This window comes from Gopherus flavomarginatus, chromosome 1 (genome assembly GCF_025201925.1).
Source record: "Gopherus flavomarginatus isolate rGopFla2 chromosome 1, rGopFla2.mat.asm, whole genome shotgun sequence".
Taxonomy (NCBI): domain Eukaryota; kingdom Metazoa; phylum Chordata; order Testudines; family Testudinidae; genus Gopherus; species Gopherus flavomarginatus.
The window spans coordinates 229,836,553-229,857,000 of record NC_066617.1 but is presented as its reverse complement, the minus strand read 5'-3'; the positions used below and the strand labels follow the sequence as shown (position 1 = coordinate 229,857,000).

General features: G+C 44.0%; 1 protein-coding gene and 1 long non-coding RNA gene across 4 annotated transcripts in view; one reads left to right on the top strand and one right to left on the bottom strand.

Annotated features, from left to right (window-relative positions):
• NHS (NHS actin remodeling regulator) overlaps positions 1-20,448 on the top strand; it is a 368,109-nt gene that overhangs the window by 308,126 nt on the left and 39,535 nt on the right. The gene's annotated exons all lie outside the window — the stretch shown is intronic.
• The window catches only part of LOC127056774 (uncharacterized), a 60,450-nt gene continuing 48,635 nt past the window's right edge, over positions 8,634-20,448 (bottom strand). For both annotated transcript variants that reach the window (XR_007775910.1, XR_007775909.1), the window contains exon 3: positions 8,634-9,343. This is a non-coding gene — a long non-coding RNA (uncharacterized LOC127056774). The remainder of the gene's footprint in view (positions 9,344-20,448) is intronic.

Sequence of the window (20,448 nt, the reverse complement as noted above, 5' to 3'; positions counted from 1 at the left end):
CTCCCCACTGTTGCACAACCTTCCTGGGCCAACCAGATTCTGTCCTTAAATATATTTCATGTATATGTGTTTTGGAAAATATATAAAAAGGAAAAAATATTTTCAGGGTGAGATCTCTTCACTTATAAAACCAAGGACAGTGAATTAAACTCCCCTGCCTAGTGTTTGATATGGTTTCAACAAGTGAAACCTCACAAGTTAAATGGCCATAGCATTACATTCCTTCTTGCTAAGCGCTACCCTCCGAATGGCTCTGTTGTGGCCATATTCTAGGTAACCTTCTATGAAAGGGAAGGTCATCTCCTCTTAAGGAATATTGGGATAGGCTGTTACCCTATCCTACGAACTATGTGCACCAAAATTATATTCAGCCATAATAAAGGGGAAATAGCCTAAAGGTAAATAAGGATCACAAGGTACTGTACCTTTATTTGGACCTATTTATTGTTGTTATTTATTTGTATTGTAGTAGCACCTGGAAGCCTAAATCGTGGACCAGGACCCCACTGTGAAAGTTGTTGTACAAATGTATAACAAAAAGATGGTCCCTGCACCAAGGAGCTTAAAATCTAAGCAAATAATTTATAATGTGCAACCTGTTGGGTCAGAAAGGACACCTGAAAAGGGAGCGTTGGGGCCCAAAATGAATGCATTTCTAGCTCTTTTGCTGGGTCACTAAAAGGTATCCGTTTCCTGCTACCTGGAAGAGGTTTAACAAGTATGGTAGAGATGGCACATACTGACCCAAAGTTTACTCTCAGTTACACCCAGGCAAACCCATTAAAGTCGGTGGGGTTGACCATTATAACTAAGGAGAATTTGACTCACTGTTTTTAAAGGAAAAAAGAGATGATTGACTTTATCTTCTCTTGCTGTGCTTGGGAGTAGCTAAAATATGCATAATATTTACTAAATACAACTGAAAGAAAATGTTGCTATCTACCTAAACTAGCAGTTAAATAGAGTTCAGTGCAGCCAGCCAAGAGCACTGAAAGGACAGGTGGGGGAAAAAAGAGTAAAATAGGAAGCTTTATTTTTCTTTTACTTTTAACACTTGGGTGATTGTCATTGTTCTACAGAAAGACTTTTTTTTTTTTTAAGCTCCTTGTTTTTCCAAGTGCCTCAGCTTGGGAAAACTTAAGGGTTTGTGTTTTTCATACACATACTCTGTATATCTAGTGTCTGATTCACTCCAGGGTCCTTATGAGCTTCTACCAGTGCAGATTTGCAGAGTGGAAAGATAGTCTAATGGTCCTGGCTGTAGCCTAGGACTTGGGAGAGAGTAGAGCTGGGGGAAAATTTGGAGGCAAATAGGCTAAAAATGCAGTTTTAAAGCTATTGAAACTATTCACGAATTCATGCCGCGTGAGAATAGTTTAGACTAGATTGAAAAAGTCAAAACATTTTGGTAATGTCTAAATGAAACATTTTTGTCTTCACCAAAACGTTTTTTAAAAGCTTTGAGTTCAGTCTGAGAGAAAAGGGTTTTTTATTTTTTTGGAATTGCCAACAAATCAAAAAAGCTGTTTGCTTGGTTCTACATGAGAGACCTGGGTTCAAGCCCCTCTCTGCCACAGGCTTCTTATGTGAGGTTGAGCAAGTCATTTGGTCCAGAGACTCAACAGTGTTCAGGCACCCATCTCCCATTGAAATTAGTGAGAGTGGGGAACCTAAAATGCCATTGAGGATCTGGGCTTTAGCCTCTCTGTGCTGTTGATGCCACTCTATAAAAGGGAACGAATAGCACTGCCTTACCTCAGTTATGAGGATCTGTATGCATTAAAGATTGCAAAGTGCTTAGATTCTATGGTGACAGGGGTCATGTATGTGCCAATAGATCCAAGTGGAAAATCCATCTGCAAGGAAAGCAGGTTAGTTGTGTTGTTGGAAACCAGTTAGTGGGGATGAGGCCCGGTGGGCAGTCATGTAAGTCCTAGAAGTGGGTGGCACTTGCTGGGCATATTTAAGTGGCGATGTTTTCCATTGAAATCAGTGGAATAGTTCTGAAAATATCTGGTGTAAATGGAATCAGAATCTGTCCCCTCTCCTTTTTTGAATTTCCTGACTTTTGTGTGCTTGATTTCTCATCCTCAATGCTGCTTTAATGCAAGTGAAGAGAGGCATGTTAGTGCATTCCTGTACAAGTGTTACAGTATTGTTTTCTTTTTTGAGGCCAGTATCTGCCCTCAGTTACTGGCTTATCCATGCAAGCTCATTGAAGGCCATTTGGGGTTACACTAGTGTAAATAAGGAAAGAATGTGGGTTTATATAATTTTATTTTTATAGAGGGGATCCCTGTAATCTTTCTGTTCCTTTCCCCCCCCCCGCCCCGCTGCCGCCTCCTTCCCCTAAATTTGCTCCTCTTTCTCTACCCTCAGGTTTCATGCCAAGTAAACATCTCTGACTGTGCAGGCTTGGACAGAGTCCTCTTTTGGAGCCCCTCAGTGCCAGTACTCAGTGTCTGAGGGGCCTTGCTGAAGAGAAAGGCAAAGCTCTCATTTCCCCCAAAGGGAATGTTCATGCTGCTTCTAGCCAAGGGACTGAGGGTCCAAATTCTTTTTTTCAAGTCCCTAGCTGCTCTTGAAGTTTTGCCCATATTGTGAAGATTCTTCCTCATAAAATTAAGGGCACTTGTATTCCTTGAGGTCAGACAACAAATGTTTTTTCTCTGTATGTTCTTTCTCTGGAGCTCACGTATGATAAATGAGATGTCAGGAGTAATTAAAGATAGTGATGGGGAAAACATTATCAAAGATGCATCCCTCATGGCATTCTGCTAGGGAAACGTGTGGCCTACACACTTTGTTCTTTATTTTTATTATTCATATTTATTTAACATTTCTCCTGCTCTCTGTCTTTCCTTGCCAGAATTGTGGCACCATCATTACTCGCGGCAAGTATGATGCTTTGGGGATCGCCCAAACTAATAAGGGGTTCTGTCACCACCTGTCCTGTAACCTTGGCGTGCCTTAATACTGTGCTGCTATGGCTCATAACCCTGACACCAGCAGCTAGCACACAAGCATGAAGGTCTCACCCGAGCTTCCACCACCTTAATTATTCCTTATAGGTTGACAGTAACGGCCCTTCCAGTCCAGAGTCTCTCCAAATCGGCCCTTCCCAAATTCTTAACTACAAGACACTCGGACTTTTCCCCTCTGCTTTGTCACCCCCAAAGGTGTGAAAACAGCCACCAGTTATCAGTTCACTTTGGCACACCCACTCCAAGCAGAGACCCGCTGGGGGTAAAAGTAAACCAAAAATGGATATAATAGAAAAATCACAGATTCAAAGATGGAATAGCTTGGAAAGGCAAATGCATACAAGTTACACAGAAAATACATGTAAAGACACAACTTCAGGCTTTATACTTCTACATTAGCTAAATTCTCTTTTCTAATACAAGTTATCTGCTGCCTTTGAACGGTTTCCTAGAGTCCCCCATGCCATATGAGGGATCTAGCATTTACAAACAGCCCCTCCGCCTTTGAGACTGTTCTTAAGTTCTGCACAAAAGCTTCTATTTCAAGCCTCCTCGTAAGGGGCTTTTTCCTCCCCCTTTTTTCTCTTCACTCCTGGTATGGCGACTCATGGTTATTTAGGGCGAGGAAATTCTAGCTGGGATGTCTCAGAGCTTTCCCATTATCTCTTATTTGTCTCTTCCTGGGCTATACAGTGCTAGGTGCTTTGAGCTAGACTCATCTGGCTGTGGAGGTGCAGACCCTCCGTGCCTGGCTGCCCACTGTCCCGTTGTGAGGTGGAGCTGAATGTTGCAGTATGAATTATGAGCACAGTTTTATATATACACAAATGCATAAATTCATAACCACAGACTGCACACATCTTTCATGATGACCATCAAGTTCAAAACATTACAAGTGGTCATAAAAGACCTTACTCAATGTACTTTATAGCACAATAATATTGTATGTAATCAGTAGATTCAACTGCTTATTCTGTGTGGTTCAACCCTGCCGATCTCCCCTTGGGGTGTCTGGACTGTGATGGTCACAACAAGCAAATCTGGGGACTGGTTGACTAACGAGATTTGTAATGGGACATAGGGACTTTCCCAGGACACCAGTTTTAATCCAATCCAGATCAGTCGTGAACAAAAACTGTGACCATCTGATGGCTCTCCATTGCCCTGTTGTTATATGAGTTGGTGGTCTCAGTCTGGTTTCTAATGGCCAGATGTCCACCTCACAGTACAATCAGCACAAGTAGTATTAAGTAAGCACTTTCAATGATGATGTCAGCAGAGAAGCCCAGGACTGAATGAACATGGAGACTCAGCTATCCCTTTGCTCCTAGATGGTGATATCAGGAAGTTGTGAAGACTTCAAACAGAATGAGAATATATTTGCTATATAAAGAACGTTCATTAGGTTCTTATCTCCATGTGTGCCAAGGCAGCAGAGTTCTGTCAGGTGTTATCTTCCCAGTGTGCATTGGCAAGGCTCAGAAGGTCCCCAGTTCTGATCCCTGTGTGGAGAGGCTGCTTGTGTCATGGATATGGCTGTTGATGCATTCTGCTCTGATGCATTAGCAGAATGTTTGTTTGTTCCTGAAGAGTGGGTGCTGGGGTCAGACTCAGAAGAGAATTACTGAAAATTGCCCTTCGGAAGGCAAATAAATATGCAAGAGAGATTAATGTCTTGGGTAAGAGAATTGGCAGGAGGCAGTGATTGAAGCTTTTGCAGAAATATCATTAGACCTATCATAAAAACGTGCATAAAATTGTTTACTAAAAATAGTCTGGTGGGAAATATGAATGGTTTTATCATGAGATCCTGAAACTGAGTATTAATCAAGGCAAGCAGAAAAGTCACATGAATTCTGCAAAGCCTGCCCATGGGTGATGGCATATAAAATCAGGGTTCTGAGAGCAATGTCACAGTCAACCACATCCTACTTCATGATAAAAGTAGGAGCAATACAGTGACCTGTTGAAGAAGGTAAGGCAAACTCTACAACTACCGTGACATGCACTGATTCAGTATATAAGAGAAGTATCAGTGTGGGGAGAGAGAAGTACCAAGGAGACTTAAGAGTGCTTACTGAGTGTGCTACAGAGGTTACACACTCAGCCACTGGTGCCACAATGCTTCTGGTATCCTGGAGAGTACAGGGATGCATTCTTTTTTGGTAGGGTTACCATATTTTAAGTTCCCAAAAAGAGGACACTTCCGGAGAAGGGGGAGCGGGAGGGAGGAAGGGGGAGCTGGAACAGAGTACAGTAGGGGATACTAGAGGGGGTACATGTGGCAGGGGTATTCACTGGAGGTGGGGGGCAGTGTCACTCTCTGTCACAGTGACAGGGCAGTTGGCGCAAGCCCAGGACGCAGCGACAGCCATCGGTCAGTGCCTCCCCTGTGGTACCCCCTCCCCAGGGATGGGAACTGGGGCCTGAGTGGGTGAGATCTGGGAGCTGTAGTAGCAGGGGAATGGACCAATCAGATGCAGGGAAGGGGCCAATCAGGAAGCAGACTAATTGGGACTCTTTCTGAGCTGCAGCTTGTCTGTTCTGCAAAACCCCAGACATTTCCTGTTGTTTGAAAAATCTGCCTGGACAGAGAAAAGAGGCTCAAAAGAGAGGCAATGTCTGGGAAACCCCAGATATATTATAACCTTATTTTTTGGGAGTATAGTAGCAAATTGGAATGAATAGTGGCTCAGCATGAAAGGAAACTGAGCACATAGCAGCCTTAAATTTGCCTGGCTGAAGATCTTCAGTTTTCTGCCTTTTTGCCCTCGTCCTGATGACATACTCTCCAGACCTCCACCGGCATTGATGCTGCATGTTGAATAAGCCCTCCCCGGTTAGAAACATGAAGAAGCTCAGCTGGGGCAGAATAACCTTTCTGTAGGACAGTGGGAGCCGCAGAAGGAGAGGATGAAATGTTTAATTTTATGCACATACCACTGAGAAAACTTTGCCTAGTCACATGCCTTCCCCAGCCCTGGGAATAAAGCCGGAGCACCTCTGTAGTTTTCCATTTTGCTTACTAAGCTGCTTGCCCTGATGGATTTGCTTCTGCCTCTAACAGAACAAGGCTCACAGAAATAGCATGGCTGCACATACATTATTGAATATTTCAGACATTTATTAATAGATAAGCATGTTGCAGTTCTCGTCAGAACTTTCTGTCACAGTGCATTAGAATGGATGGGTTGCAGAGGGATTTGTTCTTTGCAGAACTGTGTGTGTTAGTAAAATGGGGAATGCACATTAGGGTGTATGTCTACATAGATATGTATAATATATGTATACACATGCACATACAGTATAAATGCTGTTTTTATTCCCTCCCTTGCTCAAGGGTTAAAAGGGCAAATCTGTTAGTGAAACACTCAAACATAAGCCTTCTGTCTTTAGATACACTTTTTGCTACTCAGCAGCAGCAGAGCTTATCAAGCCATTGCTGTCTCAGCTGCAGCAGTCTCCTGTTTGAAACAATCTAGGGCACTGATGGAGAGTAAGAATAGAGAGAGAAAAAGATACCATTGAGCAGGGAAGCTTTCCAGGAATGAAGGCCTAAAAATAAACAATGGTGTGTACTCCTGGGAGGTTATCGACCATCCCTTAATGAAGTCTTTGAAACGCTCAGGCTTATGGCAAACCATGTTATAAGTTATTTGACGCTATGAGAGAAAAGCATTTAAAACTGCATTCATGTTTGGTCAACAGTGACTAAATGTGCCAGAGCGGTACTCTCCACGTAAGCGTGCATTGCTTAACAGCACAATCTTCTTACCTGCATAAGAATCACACACTCCTGATCCAGCTCCCTTGAATTGCACGTAGTGTTATTCCAGTTAAGTCAATATCAGGTAAACGCATAACTCAGGTATCCGCACAACAATAGACATCCAAATTTTGCTTTCCAATGTTTTATCTGTCTAGATAACTGAACACTAAATGTTGATGAGTTTTTGGCTGCCCATTAGTTTTCCCCTCTAAACAGCTATTATTACCGAAACAGCTGTTGTTACGCTGTCAGATAGCAAAATGTCAGGAGTCACTTAGAAAATGTGGTTGCAACATAAAAAGTGTCACTGTATTGGCAAGAAGCAAGTACAATATATGAATAGCCTGATGGTGGTCTTGTAGATGAGTAAGATGTCGTCATGGATATTTTTAGTAAAAGTCACAGGCAATCAAGAAAAATTTGCAGAAGCCCGTGATCTGGCGGTGACTTTCACTAAAAATATCCATGACAAAATGTGAAGCTGCAGGGTCCCTATGCCACTGGCAGTGGCTGGGCAGCTGCGGAGGTCCCAGCTTGGAGCTCTGGGACTCCACCACCCTTGGGGGGCGGAGCTCCGGGTCCCCTGCCACCTGCAGCTTGGAGCTGTGGGGCTCCCTGCCACTTGCAGCAGCTGGGAGCTCCAGAGTATCCTCTGCTGCCTGCGGTGGCTCGGAGTTCCGCTGCCTCAGGTAGTGGAGGTTCCCCGCAGCCCCTGGCTGCCGCAGGGACTATGCAGCTCCCCACCGCTGCATGCTGAAATCATGGAGGTTTCTAGAAGTCTTGGATTCCACAATTTCTGCAACCTCCATGACTAAGTTGAAGCCTTCTGGATGAGGCAGTGGATTTGGACTCAGGAGATCTGGGTGCTGTTCTCAGTTCTGTTACAGACTTCCTCTCCAGGCCTCTGTTCCCCATCTATTGAATAGAAATCATACGACTTCCCTATCTCACCAGGGTGTTTTGAAGATAAAGTCATTAATAGTTGTGAGCCATTCAGGTACTGTGGTGATGAGGCCATATACAAGTACCAAGGTAGAAATTATGGCTCTCCTTACACAGGTATGTTATAGAGGGGAGAGAGCACTTGGACTCCTCTCTGTCCTGCCATGGACAGACATAAGCTGCTTGCGTGCCTGGCAGAAAGGGACTATTCTAGTTGTGTTAAGGCATGTTGTGGGATGTGCAGCAAGGCATGGCTTTTGCTGCTCAGCCTTTACCCTCCCCTGAACTGGGAGCCTTTAGTATTTCCATCCCCAAAGCATTAAAATAAATCATGATCCAGGCCCCCCCAAAATCATGAGATTGGCTTAAAAATCTCACGTTCTTAAAATTAATAAATTGCAGGTTCTTTTGCCTTCTCTTTTCTGAGCCTTTAGGGTTCACATTTCCAAGATTTCTTTGCCACAATGAGCGTTAGAAACATACTTTCTTTTTATGTGAAAGCTGATTTCTCACATAATCACATGACTCAAGGAGCTGGGGCTTTAAGACCCATGTTACAATCATGAAATTGACAACCTTGAGTCTTTCAAGAACCTCCTGACTCTTCCACAGTCTTCTGCTCCTCAGCAGAATGCAGCCTTACAAAAAAATATAACAGAGATCTAGGATTAGCAGGGGAAATATTTTCCCTGAAAAATGTCGCCAAAATCCCATCCCCCAAGTGTTCATCAGAAATTCAAAAAAATTTCTGGTCAGCTCTCTTCCATACTTTAAAACTGGTCTCTCTCTGTTTTTGTGAGGTATGCAATCAGTACATACTAGTGAATATTTCTGCCAGACCTAGGAAAGTATTTGTAAGTTATGACTAAAGCTGGTTGTGAATAAATTGTTGACATGTAACCCTTTTGGGGAACTGATTTTGTATGAACCAGTTCTGATTTCTGCACAAGGTTTTGTTTATTTGCAAGTATCTGCTCTATAAGTTTGGCCAGTTTTCAGCCTAAAGGGTGTTCATGAACTGTTGACTTCAACTGTTTAGTTTATTATTCACTATTCATTATTCTTGGAATGTGAGTAGTCATTTAAATCACATGGTATCATTTGTGCATCTCAGTTGGATGAGTGAAACATCTCAGTAACAGTGCTGAAGAGTGAATAACCTTGTTTGCCAAGAACAGCCATTCCCCATATGTTCATGCAAATTAAAAAAGCCCTTTACATAAACATTTGTGAATCATGAATAAAAAGGAGCCCTGCTCAGGACTGATGTCTTGGGAAATCTTCAGAGGTATACATAAGGAAGAACTAGCAAACTCTAAAAGGCCACTGGAAGATATCATCATCATCATCATCATCATGGCAAATCCCAAAAGAAAGTACATTCCTTCCAGATTGAGTGCCACCTGGATCAATCTTTGGACAGGTCTTTAAGGCTGGCTGGATGTTCAGTCTGTGTCCATCATCGGTGATCTTATTACACCACCAAAGCTTTTGGCATCCCCATGATTGCCAGCCATGTAGCAGCATTCCTTATTTCACAGCTCCCAGCAGCTCTTCTGTCTCATGGCTGCTTCTTTCTCTGGGTTGCTGCCATGTATTGGGGAAAACTGGGCAGCCGTCCTTGTGCCAGGAGGAAGGAGAGTAGCAGCTGCAGAAAAGGTTTTCATGAAAGATCAGAAATTGCTGATATGTTACACACAATGTAAGACATGTACAGAAGACAAGAAATTGTACATTTTGCAGCAATGTAGGCTTCTTCCCCCTGGATATAACAGCAAAGACACAAGTACTTAAGAGAAAAAATCATTTGAGACATTCAGGGCTATAAATAAAATTCATATCAGACTGAGCACTTGCCTCAGTGAAACATTTATGCACTAATACGCATGATGAATTTGAATGTGTTCCCAGATTATCTTGTATTTGAGAGGGACTGGCCCTTCTCAGAATTAATTTTCTGCATTTCTTACAATACTCTGTATATAAACTTTACATACAGTAACTTACCATTGACCCATGCAGCGGGCCTGGAAGAGTTTGATCAAACAGGAGCTGCTGCTAATGATCCTCACTAACTGCAGACAGATGTATGCTAAACTGAGTCAATATATAGGCTTGTTGTTACATTGAACTCAACAGGAAATATGCTGCCTTTATTAACTGAAAAGGACTTGAAACAATACACTTGTTAAAATGAAAGGGCCGTTTCTCTTGAATACGGAGCATCAGCAATGGAGAAAAAGGACCTCTGAACCACAACCCCATGCATCTGATTATTGTGGACTTCCAGAGCACCTGGTCACCATACACAGTACTATAGTGAAAAGTAGTTTTTGGCCTGGGACTTTTTGGTGCAGCCCCTACTCTCTCTCCATTCTTTCTGGCTTCTTAAAAATGACTGGCAGATTTGAGAGTTATTATCATTAGAGCCACTCAGAAGAGGAGCTCTGCTCCAGACTGTAGAATAGGCTTACTCATTAGTCTGATCCTTTTCTACGTTTCCTTCTAGAATGTATATACTTTAAGAAGGAATCAGCAGTCTCCTTGGTTTTGTTTCTGTTGTGCAGCGATTCATTGCGTTACCGCTCTGAGCTTTCAAATCCTTAGCATATAAGCTCTCCCCCTCACTCTTCAAAAATCCCCTCCTGGGTCTGCCCTTTTTCACATCTTGCAATGAATACAGTAATGCCTTCTCTCTGAACCAGAAAGCATGTGATATTATTTTCCTGATACCCAATGATAATTATAATTCTCACCACCATCACCGTAAAGAAAAAAAAAACCCTAGAAAGTTAAGAAACTGAAGGAGCTGAGGGGAGGGGGATGGCAAGTGAGAGAGTCGGGGGAACTCCCTATCAAAATAAATAGAGCAGAAATCTTTCTTGCTTGGCCTTTCTGTCGTTATTATTGGAACAAACATGCTTGAGTGCACAAGGCTGTAGTACCTTCAAGCATCCATACACAGCTCAGCCACATTATGATTTTGAAAACCAAAAGGAGGAGGGATGATGGAAGTGAGTGGAGAGGGGAAGAGACGGGCCTATGAATGCTAAATGTGATCAACTCTGGTTACACCTCCATTTAGAAAACTGCAAAATCTGCTCAGGAGAATAGTCATTAGTGTGTGTCTATTTGACTCAGATTGACATGAAACTAACCAATGTTACATAACCCGTATCTAATGGGGGTCTTATTTTTTTCATCCCACAAGAGATAAAACAATTGAGTGATTCATGAGTGAAATAAATGTGATAGTTTGTACGATCTTCTTTTGTAGGGTGATCAGACAGCTAGTGTGAAAAATCAGGATGGGGGTGGGGGGCATTAGGTGCTTATATAAGTCAAAGCCCCAAATATTGTGGCTGTCCCTATAAAATCAGGACATCTGGTTACCCTACTCTTTTGTTAAGGCAAAAAAAAAAATCTGTGTGTGGTGACAGAAATTGTATATTTCATACATCTATACTGGATTTTTTCAGCCTACTTTGATGGTCAGAAGTTAATAAAGGGTTCTGGTTTTACAGCTGATGTATTACTTTTATTTATTTATTTACTATCTATAATACAGTAGCACCTTAGAGGCTAGTGCTAGGCATTGTACAAACACAGTTCCTGCCCTGAACAGCTCACACTCTAAAGAGATAAGACAAAAGAAGGGGTGAGAGAAAAACATGATTACCTCCATTTTACAGCTGGAGAACTGAGGCACAGGGAGAATGGATGACTAACCCAAGCTTCTACATCCAGTATGGGGCAGAGATGAGAATGGAACCAAGGTTTCTTGAGTCCCAGCCCAGTGTTCTTTAATCCCAAAATCGTTCTCCCCCATGTTTCTTTCGTTGTTTATTTTAGTGCAGACAATAGGTTCAGTTCTGGGCACAAAATGAAACCATCGCTGCCTCAAAGAGCTTACAGCAAAAGGCCCCAGTTCTGCAGTTGCACCCTCTGGCTTGGACTTGAAGCCTTTGTACACAGCTCCCAATCAATGTGTCAGCCAGTGGACATAAGAGTCTGTGCTAACAGATGTGATTGCAGGACCAGAGCCTAAAAGACCAACAAACAAACAAACAAACAAACAAAAAAGCCTAAAAGAGGAGAGCAGATGTACTGGGAAACCCAGGAACTTTTTAATGATATTAAATCATTTCTGTGGGCATTGTGCAAAAAGCTATGACTTATTTGTACTAGTGGGCTAGATCCCCAGCTGGACTAAATCACAATGGCTCCAGTGGAACTAGTGAAGATACGTTGATTTACACTAGCTGAGGATGTGGTCCAGTATGTTTTAAGCTTCTCAGCATCATATCCTTTGAGAATGAACCATATGTTTATTCTTTCATGTAGTACTATATTTAGCTCGCTTACGTTTACCTGATAGAGATTAATTAGTGTGGAAGGAGTAGCAAGGTTGGGAGAGAATGCAGCCAGTTTACATGTAAAATACCATGGACGCCTATAGCACTGCATAGTTAATGCATAACACAATTGCACTAAACATTTTTATTTTAAAAACTTTATGGAACATATTCAACCAAACCCTGCTCATCTTAGTGCTATACAATTGCCACTGAAGCCCAGGGGCGTTCTGCATGGTGAAGATTTGCAAGATCTGTCGCATTGTAATGAAATATACATGAACATTTTATTAGTAGGTAAAAATCTCCATTTCTTTAGGGCCACCACACAAAGTTACATGAGCTGGAGTTCAGGCAACTCTTCTGGGGATGGGAAGGGGTTGCTTGTGTCTACCATTTTATTCGTATCTCCAGTCATACAGTCTGTGATAATGAACATCCCCTATCCACAGTGCTATAAAGAATGTTTACCACAATTATGATTGCCAACATGTATACGTTTTTCCCCATGGATAATTCTGCAAATAAGCCTTGAGTGGTGAATAGAGCGATAGACTGGGTTTCAAGAGACCTGACTCCAATTCCTATCGCAGTCACAGACTTGCTACGTGACCTTGAGGAAGTCACTTAATCTGCCCCATGTCTCAGTTCCCTGTCTGTAAAATGGGGGTAAGGCTTCACTACCTCAAAGGGGTAAAATCATTAGTCATTGTGAGCGGTTCAGATTCTTCAGTGATGAGAGCCATACAAGTAGATAGATAGACCAGCCACCAAGGGTTGCATATGCATTCTGGTGATAGTTGTTGTTTATAATATTCATAATGGAATAAGTATGGCTTCAAAACTAATACTTAAAGGCAACTCACTACCCCCAGAACATCCATCAGTACCAGGTTCATTCTCAGCCGCATGTAGTATATTGCACTGGGATGTTGCAATACACAGTGGCAATTTGTCACAAGGATGCAACACTGCAAAAAACACTGGAAACCATGGGAAGTCTTGCTTTGTAAAGATGCATATTAAATCAGTGATGAGAGAACTCCACAATGCTCAGACTTTAGGATTAGTTCAGCTAAGTATCCTACTGCTTGGGCATTTGCTTGGACCTCAAGAGTGCTCCCACCATGCCCTGCAACCCTCCCCATAACTAACACCCCTGCTCAAAGGCTTTGGGTGACCTTTGTCATCACTGGGAGAGTTTAGATAGCCTGCCAACTCCCTCCATTATGTTTGTCCAGGCTGGGTCTAGGTTTTCTTCCCTTGCAGTTTCTTCCCCTTTTCTCTCTCTCTCTCCTGTGGTTCTCCCTTTCCAATACTTGCCTCAGAGATTTGCCCTTCCTCTCTCCATACAGAAAAAAACAACCACATACTTTCAATCTGAATGATTATTATCTGAATGATTATTATTTTTAGAGTAAGGGAAACTGCGCTCTCTCATGTCTTCATGAGAGCGCACAGTGTGTCTTCTTTGTAATATGCTGCTTCAGCTCTCCCTCACAAAATGGCAACTGCCTTTGCAAATATCAGATTCTTAAAACATGAAAAAGTGCAGTACATGTGAAAACTAAAGTATACAACATGCTTTTTCCAACCCTTCCACTCTCCTATTCTGTGTTGTCCCCTTCTTCCACTCCTGTTTCATGGTGTCTTTCTCTTCGTACTGTGGTATGCCTAGTCTCTTTATTATTTATTATTTTGTATTACAAAAGTGGCTAGGAACCAGTGAAGTACAGAACTTCATTGTGCCAAGCACTGTACAGACTTATAGTAAGGGACAGTCCCTGCCCCAAAGAACTTACAATCTAAATAGATTAGACAAAGGTGTCATAAACAGATAGCTAAGGGTTAATGTCTCTTTCACCTGAAGCACCTGACCAGAGGACCAATCAGGAAACCGGATTTTTTCAACTTTGGGTGGAGGGAATTGTGTGTCTGAGTCTTTGTTTTCCTGGCTGCCTGCTTTCTCTGAGCTTTGGAGAAGTAGTTCTACTTTCTAATTTTCTGTTTCTAAGTGTAAGGACAAAGAGATCAGATAGTAAGTTCTATGGTTTCTTTTCTTTGGTATTTGCATGAATATAAGTGCTGGAGTGCTTTGATTTGTATTCTTTTTGAATAAGGCTGTTTATTCAATATTCTTTTAAGCAATTGACCCTGTGTTGTATCATCTAATACAGAGAGAACATTTGTATGTATTTTTCTTTCTTTTTATATAAAGCTTTCTTTTAAGACCTGTTGGAGTTTTTCTTTACTTCAGGGAAATTGAGTCTGTACTCACCAGGGAATTGGTGGGAGGAAGAAGTCAAGGGGAGATCTGTGTGTTGGATTGCTAGCCTGACTTTGCATTCCCTCTGGGGGAATAGGAAAGTACTTTTTGCTTCCAGGACTGGAAACAGAGAGGGGGAGTCACTCTGTGTAGTTTCACAGAGCTTGTGTCTGTGTATCTCTCCAGGAGCATCTGGAGGGGGGAAGGGAAAAAGGATTATTTCCCTTTGTTGTGAGACTCAAGGGATTTGGGTCTTGGGGTCCCCAGGGAAGGTTTTTCAGAGGGACCAGAGTGCCCCAAAACACTCTAATTTTTTGGGTGGTGGCAGCAGGTACCAGGTCCAAGCTGGTAACTAAGCTTGGAGGTTTTCATGCTAACCCCCATATTTTGGACGCTAAGGTCCAAATCTGGGACTAAGGTTATGGCATGGTGTGCAGCTGGTGGGATATAGACAGAATCCAGAAGCCAGTAGGAATATTATATTTTTCTCTTCTCTGCTAAGGGCTTTTTAGCAGAGAGAAACAGTTGGTTTTAAAAGGGAACCAGAGAGAATTTTTTTTTCTGCTCTCTCTGGCAGTTTGTGGCTTGCATGTTAAGTGAGAAGCCATTAAGAAACTGTTGAGGGTCTTTTGTCATGCAATAGCCCTCCCATTAGGAGGCAAGTACCAGCACTTATATGCATGCAAATAAAGTGGTTTTTCTGGTTTCCTTTCATTGAACATTAGCTAGAGAGAGAAAAGGAAAAAAGCACTGTTGCTAGGCAGACTTCAGGAGGCAACAGAGAACCTGCAGTTCAGAAGATAAACACCGGAGGGCACCCCAACACAAGAAAACAGGAATCATGACTTCTAAGGCAAAAATTGAGGCCGAAGAGCAACTCAAAGAAGCTGAACACAGGCGACAACTGGAAATAAAACAAAAAGAGATGGAGATGAAAGAAAAGGAAGAAAGCATGAAACTGGCAGCCTTCCAAAGAGAACAGGCAGCCCAAGAGGCAGCACACAAAAGAAAACTAGAAGAAGAAGAGTTGGCCTACCGAAGGAAACAAGCAGAAGAAGAGGCGGCCCACCGCCGAGACATGGAAAAACACCAAAAAGAAATGGAAAAACACCAAAAGGAAATGGAAAAACAACAAAAAGAAATGGAAAAACAACAAAAAGAGAATGAAGAGAAGGAAAAACAGAGAAAACATGAACTGGAGATGGCAAAAGCTGGGCTGCATGTGCCAGCCAACCCTAACAACCCGGCGCCAATTATTGCTCCACAGCACAGGAAATTTCCCACCTACAAGGCAGGTGATGACACCGAGGCCTTCTTGGAAAATTTTGAAAGAGCCTGTCTTGGTTACAACATCCCCGAAGACCAGTACATGGTAGAATTGAGGTCACAGCTCAGTGGACCTTTAGCAGAGGTGGCAGCTGAAATGCCTAAGCTGCAAATGAATGACTATAAACTTTTTCAAACCAAGGCCAGATACCGAATGGGGATAACCCCAGATCATGCCCGTCGGCGCTTCAGAACCCAAAAGTGGAAACCCGAGGTGTCATTTCCCAAACACGCCTACTACACTGCAAAAAACTATGAGGCCTGGATAACAGGAAACAACATTCAAACCTTGGAAGAACTGAACCTCCTCATACAAATGGAGCAGTTCTTGGATGGTGTTCCTGAAGACATCACACGGTACATACAAGATGGAAATCCCAAAGATATCGCTGAGGCGGGGGAGATTGGAGCCAAATGGATGGAACTGGCAGAAAGCAAGAAAGCTACTGTCAAGGGGAACGATTACCCCAGGGGGCACACAGACCATAAACCCTACAACCGAGGACAGCCAAAGACCCCACATACCACCCAAGTAAAGCCACAGATACCCTACCCTTCAACCTCACCAGTCTCCAGTAACTCACCTCGGCCCAGTGACCCATCGGATGGAAGATGCTTTAAGTGTAATGAACTGGGACATATCAAGGCCAACTGTCCCAAGAACACCATGCGAGTGCAATTCATTACACCACCATCACACCAAAGATCCCCAGGCCCGGATGCCTCTCAAATACCCTTGGAGCGAAGGGAAAATTTGAGAGTGGGCGGAAAGAAGGTTACTGCGTGGAGAGACACGGGGGCACAAGTGTCAGCTATCCACCAATCCTTCGTTGACCCCAAATTCATCAACCCAAAGGCCAAAGTTACAATTTACCCCTTCATGTCACAAGCTGTAGACTTGCCTACAGCTCAACTGCCTGTCCAGTACAAAGGCTGGTCAGGAATGTGGACTTTTGCAGTCTATGACAATTATCCTATCCCCATGCTACTGGGGGAAGACTTGGCCAACCAGGTGAGGCGGGCCAAGAGAGTGGGAATGGTTACACGTAGCCAAACCAGGCAAGCTTCCAGACCCATTCCTGTTCCTGAGCCGTCCACAGAGGCCCCGTCTGTGTTACCAGAGACCCAGACAGAGGTAGTGGACCCGGATTCCATGCCAACCACTGAAACAGCCACAGCACCTCCAGTCCCAGGCCCGGAACTGGAACAGCAACCAGCACCAGCCATTGCAACCCCATCTTCAAACTCAACGCCAGAGGGCGCCAGCGAGCCAAAACTGGCAGAAGCAACAGACAGCCATACCCAAAAGGCTCAGCCAGAGCCTGAAATACCCTCAGGTGCACCAGCGGAGAGCGGTTCACCAGCAACGGAAACAACCCCATCACCTACATCGCTTCCAGAGGGACCAAGCCCAAGTCCACAGTCTGAGGAAGAACTGGTGACCCCAGCCTCAAGGGAACAGTTCCAGACTGAGCAGGAAGCAGATGACAGCCTTCAGAAAGCTTGGGCGGCGGCACGGAGCACCCCACCGCCTCTCAGCTCTTCTAATCGATCCCGGTTTGTTATAGACCAAGGACTTTTATACAAGGAAATTCTTTCTGGTGGACACCGGGAAGAATGGCAGCCGCAAAAACAGTTGGTGGTTCCAACTAAGTACCGGGGGAAGCTCTTAAGCTTAGCCCATGATCATCCCAGTGGCCATGCTGGGGTGAACAGAACCAAGGACCGGTTGGGGAAGTCCTTCCACTGGGAGGGGATGGGCAAGGACGTTGCCAAGTATGTCCGGTCTTGTGAGGTATGCCAAAGAGTGGGAAAGCCTCAAGACCAGGTCAAGGCCCCTCTCCAGCCACTCCCCATAATTGAGGTCCCTTTTCAGCGAGTAGCTGTGGATATTCTGGGCCCTTTCCCAAAAAAGACGCCCAGAGGAAAGCAGTACGTACTAACTTTAGTGGACTTTGCTACCCGATGGCCAGAAGCAGTAGCTCTAGGCAACACCAGGGCTAACACTGTGTGCCTGGCCCTAACAGACATCTTTGCCAGGGTAGGTTGGCCCTCTGACATCCTTACAGATTCAGGGTCTAATTTCCTGGCAGGGACCATGGAAAAACTGTGGGAAACTCATGGGGTGAATCACTTGGTTGCCACCCCATACCACCATCAAACCAATGGCCTGGTGGAAAGGTTCAATGGAACTTTGGGGGCCATGATACGAAAATTCATCAACGAATTCTCCAATAATTGGGACCTAGTGTTGCAGCAGTTGCTGTTTGCCTACAGGGCTGTACCACATCCCAGTTTAGGGTTTTCACCATTTGAACTGGTGTATGGTCACGAGGTTAAGGGGCCATTACAGTTGGTGAAGCAGCAATGGGAGGGGTTTACGCCTTCTCCAGGAACTAACATTCTGGACTTTGTAAGCAACCTACAAAGCACCCTCCGACACTCTTTAGCCCTTGCTAGAGAGAACCTAAAGGATGCTCAAGAAGAGCAAAAGGCCTGGTATGACAGACATGCCAGAGAACGTTCCTTCAAGGTAGGAGACCAGGTTATGGTCTTGAAGGCGCAACAGGCCCATAAGATGGAAGCATCATGGGAAGGGCCATTCACGGTCCAAGAGCGCCTGGGAGCTGTAAACTACCTCATAGCATTTCCCAATTCCTCACTAAAGCCTAAAGTGTACCATGTTAATTCTCTCAAGCCTTTCTATTCCGAGATTTACAGGTTTGTCAGTTTACAGTCCAGGGAGATGAGGCTGAGTGGCCTGACGGTGTCTACTACGACGGGAAAAAAGACGGTGGCGTGGAAGAGGTCAACCTCTCAACCTCCCTGGAACGTCTGCAGTGGCAACAAATCAAGGAGCTGTGCGCTAGCTTCGCCCCATTGTTCTCAGCCACCCCAGGACGGACTGAACGGGCATACCACTCCATTGATACAGGTAATGCTCACCCAATCAGAACCCCACCCTACCGAGTGTCTCCTCATGCCCAAGCTGCTATAGAACGGGAGATCCAGAACATGCTACAGATGGGTATAATCCGCTCATCTACCAGTGCATGGGCATCTCCAGTGGTTCTGGTACCCAAACCAGATGGAGAAATACGCTTTTGCGTGGACTACCGTAAGCTAAATGCTGTAACTCGTCCGGACAACTATCCAATGCCACGTACCGATGAGCTATTGGAAAAGTTGGGACGTGCCCAGTTCATCTCTACAATAGACTTAACCAAGGGGTACTGGCAAGTACCGCTAGATGAACCTGCCAAGGAGAGGTCAGCATTCGTCACCCATGCGGGGGTGTATGAATTCAATGTCCTTCCTTTCGGCCTTCGAAATGCACCCGCCACCTTCCAGAGGCTGGTAGATGGTCTACTAGCTGGACTGGGAGAATTTGCAGTTGCCTACCTCGATGATGTGGCCATTTTTTCAGACTCCTGGCCCGAACACCTACTACACCTGGAAAAGGTCTTTGAGCGCATCAGGCAGGCAGGACTAACTGTTAAGGCCAAAAAGTGTCAAATAGGCCAAAACAAAGTGACTTACCTGGGGCACCAGGTGGGTCGAGGAACCATAAACCCCCTACAGGCCAAGGTGGATGCTATCCAAAAGTGGCCTGTCCCACGGTCCAAGAAGCAGGTCCAATCCTTCTTAGGCTTGGCCGGATACTACAGGCGATTTGTACCACACTACAGCCAAATCGCTGCCCCATTGACCGACCTGACCAAAAAGACCCAGCCAAATGCCGTTAAGTGGACTGATGAGTGTCAAAAGGCCTTTACCCAACTTAAGGCAACGCTCATATCTGACCCTGTGCTCAGGGCCCCGGACTTTGACAAGCCATTCCTAGTAACCACGGATGCATCTGAGCGTGGTATAGGAGCAGTGCTCATGCAGGAAGCAACAGATCACAACTTCCATCCTGTCGTGTTTCTCAGCAAGAAACTGTCTGAGAGGGAAAGTCACTGGTCAGTCAGTGAAAAGGAATGCTATGCCATTGTGTACGCCCTGGAAAAGCTACGCCCATATGTTTGGGGACGGCGGTTCCAACTACAAACTGACCATGCTGCACTAAAGTGGCTTCATACTGCCAAGGGGAACAACAAGAAACTTCTTCGTTGGAGTTTAGCTCTCCAAGATTTTGATTTTGAAATTCAACACATCACAGGAGCTTCTAACAAAGTAGCTGATGCACTCTCCCGTGAGAGTTTCCCAGAATTCAGTAGTTAAAAAGTGTTCTTAAAATGTAGAAGTCTGTTATATACTTAGGAGTATATGTAAAGGTCTATGTGTTGTATTAATCTGTTTATTTTCAAGTTCTAGAAGGAAATCGCCGCCAGTGAGCTTCCACACTGTCTGCAATTTGGGGGGCGTGTCATAAACAGATAGCTAAGGGTTAATGTCTCTTTCACCTGAAGCACCTGACCAGAGGACCAATCAGGAAACCGGATTTTTTCAACTTTGGGTGGAGGGAATTGTGTGTCTGAGTCTTTGTTTTCCTGGCTGCCTGCTTTCTCTGAGCTTTGGAGAAGTAGTTCTACTTTCTAATTTTCTGTTTCTAAGTGTAAGGACAAAGAGATCAGATAGTAAGTTCTATGGTTTCTTTTCTTTGGTATTTGCATGAATATAAGTGCTGGAGTGCTTTGATTTGTATTCTTTTTGAATAAGGCTGTTTATTCAATATTCTTTTAAGCAATTGACCCTGTGTTGTATCATCTAATACAGAGAGAACATTTGTATGTATTTTTCTTTCTTTTTATATAAAGCTTTCTTTTAAGACCTGTTGGAGTTTTTCTTTACTTCAGGGAAATT